This window comes from Falco punctatus, assembly GCF_963210335.1.
Source record: "Falco punctatus genome assembly, chromosome: 1".
Classification (NCBI taxonomy): domain Eukaryota; kingdom Metazoa; phylum Chordata; class Aves; order Falconiformes; family Falconidae; genus Falco; species Falco punctatus.
In genome coordinates, this window is record NC_137580.1 from 57,244,190 (window position 1) to 57,251,792 (window position 7,603).

Below are 7,603 nucleotides of genomic sequence, written 5' to 3' on the forward strand. Positions count from 1 at the left end.
TAACAGCACTTGTCAGGTGTCACAAGACATTTATCACGTTAAGGAACAGCATTCAGCTTACGCTCTCTAAGATACCATGCAATACAGTCATTAATGCTCGGTAGTACCTTACTCCACTCTGGTTACTTGTGGTGAGGCATAGGGATATTACAGAAGGGGCATCACCAGAAGCTGGGCTGCCACAATCCAGTCTCATTGAGGTCAAAATGACAAGCACTAAAGATAAGACACTGCAAATGTAAGATAAGATAGTCCCTTACGGCTAGGTCTCAGGTTTTCACAGGGAATGCCTGCTTCACACTGACTTTCAGAGTTAGTTTCAGTTTAAGAGATCCAGAAAACTAACTTAACAAAATCAAGGGAATTTTGCTGCTTCCCCATGACTTCATGTTTCTAATCAGACAGCTGTAATCCCCTTCATGGTCTGAGAGAGTGTCTCGGTGGGAAAAGAGAGCTGGTGCGATGGTGGAAGAGCCGCTTGCAGCCCCCTGACAGAACCACAGCCCTCCAGCCAACCCCTCACTGCCCCCACACCCCACAGCCTTTCACTGTGTCCTTCTCCCAGGCTGCCCCGCCGTAAAACAGACCCTCGCAGTTCATCTGACAAACTGCAGCTGTAAATATGCCTCCTCCCACCAACTGAACCTGGTCCACTCAAGCACCACGAAGGATGAACGAGAAGTCCCCTCAGCCACAAGCCTGGTGCCAGCCTTCAGCGCTGAGGACAAGTTGGTCCTTCACAGCCTACCAAGATAAAACTGAAACAGCCCAACCAGCCACAGTCTGAATGAAACAGTGGCCTGATGGGAAAAGAAAACCACATGTGGCTACATAACTAAACATATCTTAAACAAATTATGCACAAGCAAGCTGAATTGAAGTTGCACCAGCAGTTTTGAACCCCCTACTCAACACCTCAGCACTAGATTTCTTCATGCTAAAAAAAATAATGTTATTTTAAGCATCTTTTCTGGACACAGTTTAGGTAGCAATTTCACTTCCTAAAGTATATTTAAGATTACCCATTTAGAGGACCTCCCACGGGACAGAAAAAACAGTCCATTCAGCTCAACTCTACACATTAAGAGCACATCCCTTGAACTGGGTCACCCAACCCAAGGTGGGGCAGGCCCCCTCTCTCCTCCTTCCACTGTGGCAATGGGGAATGGCTGCAGTTTGCAGCTTCAGCTGGGAAGAGATGCTTCTAATTGCGGGGGGGGGGGGGAGGGCAGGGAAACCACACAATTATTCTTTCTGCCAGGATACAGAGCTTGAGCCCATGATACAGGGCATCCTGTAATTCACAGGACAAGCAGCAACCCTGCATACATTAAGAATTTGATGTATTGTGGTTATCCCACCTACCCTGTAGGCTAGCAGAGGGAACCTGACAAGAAGACTTGTGGATAGGGCTGCCTCGGACAGAATTACAACGGATACTATGTTCAGCTGAAACTAAAGGGTAGTTATCATCTGGGTCTGATGGCCAGTTATGTGGCTATTCTTCGGAGATGAGGAAAAAAAAAAACGGGGAGGACCTTTTTTTGTTTAACAGGCATAAATTGTCAGGAATTGGTCCCAGTCTAACATGACAGGGGACAGACAGCATGCTCTCTAGCAGAGCAGGGTCCCAGTGTCCTGCCCAGACCCTGGTTCAGAAGGAAGAACCCCAACTCCCATATCACCCAAAGCCAGTTTCTTCTGCCCCACATTCAAGTGGGAACAAGGTCTAGATCTAAAGCATTCTTACAATTTAATCAGATCGCAGCTTGTAATAAGCACAGGGCTGAACAAAACCCCTCCTGACAGGAAACTCAGCTGTGACCTACTTGAGCATACATGAAGTTATACCCTACATGTGGCAAAGTGGTACCCATTCATACATCCGCTGATAAGAGAGAAACATGAATGGGGAAAAGCAGGAGTGCCAAGAAAGCATTCGCCCAGGTCCCAGACACCTCAGCACACTGAAATACCTTTTTTTTTCTTTTTCCTGCATTTGTTTAATGTCACATAGGATTTTTACCTTACGAGCTGAAACGGGGCAGCCCGGTTTGCAGCCTGCTGCTTTACCTTGGAAGAGGGGCTGCAGCTACAATTGTGGCCAAACACTTCTCCTTCCTGTCACCACGAGCTGAGTCCTGTGGCTGCCCTCAGCAGATGGGAAACAGCTCTCGTACATACATCAGCTGACAGACAGCCTCAGGCTCCCCCAGAGCGACTCATCTTTCTGCAGCAGGCTCCTGAACACCATCTCTCCTGCCCACAGTACCAAGCCTGGACCACACCAAGCTAGGCACGAGCTTTAGTGAACTGCCCAGAATACAGGACCGTCATTCAACTAAGACGCATCTTTTCAGCAATGTCATTTTCCTCCTATATGTTTGTGTATTGTCAAAACCAAAGACTTCTCCTAGGTGATGTCATTCTTCCTAAGACAGGTAAACCCTGCCTGTGATGGACTGACCTACTCCCAGGAGGCTTCTGCTACTCTTCCAGAGAGTTCATGATCCCCTTTGAACACACCAGCCACTTCATGGTGCTTGCAAGGAATGGGCCTCTCCTTACCCCATCCTACCTCTGTGTCTACAAATTGTAAAAACCTGCTCCCCCACCTGCAAAGCATCTCCTATGATGAGACTCGTCTCCCTACACGTAAAGGGAAGTCTATCTTTTTTTCAAGGCTTTTTTTCCTCACATGGTATTTTCCCTGACTCTGAATCACAGCCCGTGCAGCTGAGCCGGGACAGGGGATGACTGAGAACTGCCGGAGCTGTAATGGCCACGGGGCAGTGGTCGATCACAAGGCTCTGCTCCCCACTTCCTCTTCTGCCACAACGGACATAACGTGTCCACCCAAACACTGGCTTCCCTCACCTACACACTGTTTCCTTTCCTAATGCTTTCTCCTTCAGAAAACACACTTAGAAAACCAGGCCAGAATCAGGAGAGCAGAATGCTCCTCTGCCTGAGGGCCAGCAGAGCAAACTGGGGATTTGCCTTTAGAAGTAACACCCTCTGTTAACACAAATACGTTTCTTGACACCTGACTGACCATTTGTTAAAAGGCAGGTGCAATTTCACTGGTTTCTGGAGAGTTGTGCCCCAGTAACCTCTCTAATGACTAGTGCTAGCACGAGGCCCTGGCCAGGAGAATTAGGGTAAATTGCGCCGATGTCTGCAGTGAGGTGGTCTGTCATGCCACAATCGGTGTAATGAGAGTTCTTCCCTTGAGTTTCACACAAGGGAGGAAGCTATGGGTATCAGCAGGTCATTTAATGAACATCATCACTCTAACTTCCACAGTGCGACAACTGACTGACCACTGCTGTCACTTTTTAGGCAAGGTGTTGGTATATCTGTACAAACAGATGCATTTACCTAAAAATAAAAATATCTGTAGCACAAATCTAAAAATACCTGACAGATGTCCTTCAAAAGTAAGTTCCTTGAAATATAACAACCCCACCACCTCAGGCCTTCTTCTCCATACTTCACTCTGTTCAAGTATTATACCGAGTTCCATGTCTTTTGATTTTTATACTGGTATTTTCTTCCCCTATTTCTGCAGGAGAGCCATTGCAGATGGCTACAACTGATTCTTTGGCACACACAAACTTGCCTTTTTTTAAACCACAGTTCCAAGTTCAACAGTGAAAAAGTAATAGGTTACTGACAAAAGTCAAAACCAGCAAAACTAGAAAAACATCTTAGAGGCCAATGGTTAGCAGGGGCTAAAGACACTTTTTCCGTGATCTTTGCATTGACAGCCGGAAGCACACGCTTCTATTGTCCAAGAAACAGAAAATGTTTTGCATATTTGAGATACAGATATTTGTATGAAACTTACACCATTCTGCAGCTTATCTTGTGTACCCAGTTTATAAGCTAACACAACACAGAGGGAATTAAATCTAAAACAGGTTGCACCTACATTTGGTGGAGGGGAAGACTATTCTTGATGCTTCCAAGCAATTCTGTAGAAGCAACCACTTCCCAGTTATTTTAATTACAGGATACCAGACTATCACGGAATTTCTGTATACAATGTTGTTTCAGGGCAAGATGAAATAATACGGAGCTGATACTGCTTTATCAGCTCTAATTCATTTTTCTCCCTTTTTAGCCATTGTAGGCAGTCAGCCAGGTTACTGGATACACTGCGATGCCAAATCCACAATACTGAGCCCAGAGCTAAGAATTAAAATGTAACTTAACTTAGCACTTAATTGTACATGCCTCACAATCAATGGTTTTAAAAGATGTAAAAGATTTTAAGAATTCTACGTCATCATTAAAAAAAAAAAAAAAAAAGATGGTACTCCTATAAATTTTGAGGGGCTAATAAAAATCAGGTCTGGCAGCTGAGAACTAGAGTGACTTCAAACAGAGGTCTAACTGGCAGTATGTTTTCAGTCTGCGAACTCCAAATCTTTGGTTTTGATTTTCACACTCGTGAGATTATCGCATTAAAAAAAAGGAGTGCGTAACCAGGTGCCAAATATAACCACACTGCTCTGTTTTCAGTGGTTTCAGCAGGCAATCTCACATAGAAATCATTTTGTTCAAAATATTCATAATTAATGTAGAAATGTAGCAGAATGTGTAAAGAACCCTTTCACTGAGGACTAAATGCAGACACAAATGTGATTATTTCCCCATAAGATATAGTTTCTCAATAAATAAAACACAAAATAAAACCTAAAGAAATACGAAGACTGTCAGAGTCTGAGAGCAAACGGGCTCCTCCCTGCTCTAGCCCCCTTACAAACCATAGCCACCAAAAGGCTACAAGCAGCATCCTGCCCAGGAGCTGCCTCCCCACCTACCGGAGCCGCACATGTGAAGTGGGACCCAGGCACCTAAAGTGCCAACTCTGCACAGGTGGTGCGATGCAAGCAGCACAGCCGGTGTGCTGGAAGGAAAGAGAGGCACCTCCAAAATCACTCTGGGTGCTCCCTCAAGTGTAAGTGCGAGCCTCTTGGTATGGGCGCCATTCTGATGGCCCAAAATACCCTAAACATTTATACAGCAGCTCTAAGTAACAGCCTGTCTTCCAGTTGCTGGGGGCTGATGAGAAATTAAACAATGCTGCTTCACCCTGCAGCCACGCTCTATCAACAGTAAGACAGTCGGATAAAGCATTAGCAACATTTACTCTAAAATGAAAACAAATGCTCCAGAAGCAAGTACTCGCAAGGCACCTTTCTGTCTGCATTTCTGCTACAGTCAGGTTTTCCATCTATAAAAGCTACAGCCTCATTTAATTGACTCATAAAACAATACTGTTTCAGATCAGCGTTTGTCACAGTAAGGTACGCATCTGTCATTCCAAGCAGAGGGCTCATGGTCATGACTACACTAAAAAGCTCCGTTTACAGTTCAAGTAATTACCAGTCCTAACTTAGAGGGATGCAGAAAGGAAGCCTGTGGAAAAGCACCATGCAAATCCAGCCACCCAATGCATGAGCCACAGGCAGGCTGGACCCCAGCACTGGCCACCGAGAAAGGATAACCACGCTGCGGGACGGAAAGCAGGGGGAATTATTGCAGTGGCCGAAGTCACACACCAGGCTAACTGTGCCAGAGCTGGAACTGTGTTAGTAAAGCCCAGCAGTTACATGGATATAAGGAAAGCCTCAGAGAAGTCAAGCAAATGAGGAAATACCCAGCAACTGTTACGTTTAAAATGGATTTGGCAGCCTGGGCTACGACCCCTCATATTGCACAAATTGCAAATAATTTCAGCAGAGGTTTAAAACGCGGCTTTTGTCACAGCTCCCGCTTACAGCCCCGTGCGACGCGTGGCCGTCGAGGCCGGGCCACCCCCGCTCCCGCGGCACCGCTCGCCTCCCGCCGCCAAGCGCGCTCCGAGCCGCCGCCGGGCCGCGCTGCCCGGGCACAACGGCCGCCGCCCGGCGCTGCTGCGGGGCCCGGGCTGGGCTGCCCGCTCGGGGCGGCCCCGGCTGGTGGCGCGCCCAGCCCGGCCCCCGCGGTGGCCTTGCGGGGACGGCCCCGCCGCTCGGCGGCCCCGGCTCTGCCTTACCTGGGCGTCCCAGCGTCCCGGCCGCCGCCGCAGAAGGAGCCCTGGCGCCGGCGGCGCGGAGGCAGGCGGAAGGAGGGAGGGAGGCACCGCACTGCCCCGCTCCGGCCCGGGAAGGCGGCGGCACCTCCTCCGCCTCCCGCCGCCCCGCCGAGCGCGGCTGCCCGCGGAGCAGCGGCGGAGGAAGCGGCGGGGGCGGCCCCTGCGCCGGAGCCCGCTCCACGCCAGCGCCGGGCTGGGCGCCCCCTTGGCTCGGGAGGGTGCGGGACGGCGAGCGGCTGAGGTAGGGAGGTGGCCCGCATCAAACAGACCCGGCCGGAGCTGCCCGGAAACGTGCCGGTGGAGTGAAAGAAAAAGGCAAATTACACAGCGCGGAGCAGGGAGCCGGCTCGCCCCAAAACTGCGGTGCACCCGTGTGCTTGGTACCGGCTGCTTGAAAATGCGCGTACCCGGCGCTTTCTCATTGCACAGCGCGGTGCAGAGCGAGCACCCGCAGCACTGCGGGCTGGGCTGCGGGAGGCGGTGGGCACGGTGCTCCCCTCCCCCGCGCCGGCTGTGCGCCCTGCGGCTGCCCCTCTAACCCCCGGCACGGCTCTGCTCCCGCCCGGATGGCCTCCGGGGTTGCAGAACCTGCCGTCGGGCTTAACCACGAGTCACGGTCGCGTCCAGCCACCCCAAAGCCCAAACGCTCATCTGCAGCCACAATAACTGAAGGTGGGGGGTTTGCACCCATCGGGAGTCTGTGTTGAACAGACTTCAAGGTCTGCAGTAAGACGTCACGCGCGCTCTCTTCTTTACCACCTTCCCTTAGCCCAACTTTACCTATAGAAACTGTCGGTCTGCAAAACTTCATTGAGAGCAAAAGAGCTCGTGAAGTTCAGCTGAAATACATCTCATGTTTCTAAGCATCAGTCTAGAGGAAAGCAAGCAGGGTCTACGCTGCTCGCGAGTTGGTTTCTTGTGACCCGTGCCGAGTAGCTGGATCAACACAGACATCTTTCTGTTCAGCTCGGAGGAAGTGACTTACAAAGTCTTTGTTTTCACTTGGGGGGATTTCCTCCAACTTACGCTTTAGGCACTGTGGCCACATCTCCTGTGCCCATTGCGCTACTGCTGCGCCCAGGGAGTCACAGGGCTGTGTCCCCAGTGCATGGGGCATCTCTGGTATAAACATGTGGGCAGTTTCCGTGCAGCCACTTCATGGTGACCAGTCCCACCAGCCTGCTCTCACCACCCTCCCTCCACCCTGTCCCCACACGCTTGTAGTAGCACACACTCAGGTGTCCATGCAGACCTCCTTACCCACTACCACTGATGCGGTCAGTTTTGCAAAGGAGGCGACTTTTGCTTCATTTTTCAAGCAACAGCAGCTACAGCTTTCCTCACCCCATCTGCTGCTGCTGTGGCAGGAAGAAGGGACAACAAAACTGAACAGTCGCTTAAGGAGGGACTTGGAATAGCTTTACTCCATAAGGTGATATTTCTGAGCTCCAGAAAGAAGTGTCATGTAGCAGAGAGCAGTTTTGCTACAAAGTGACTTGGCCAGCAGCAGCTACATTA

General features: G+C 50.0%; 1 protein-coding gene across 1 annotated transcript in view; it reads right to left on the reverse strand.

Moving 5' to 3' along the window:
* The window catches only part of TEC (tec protein tyrosine kinase), a 52,868-nt gene extending 46,669 nt beyond the window's left edge, over positions 1-6,199 (reverse strand). Inside the window, exon 1 of the mRNA XM_080404100.1 lies at positions 6,047-6,199. The gene's annotated coding sequence lies outside the window, so the exon portion shown is untranslated. The remainder of the gene's footprint in view (positions 1-6,046) is intronic.
* Positions 6,200-7,603: the final 1,404 nt, after the last annotated feature.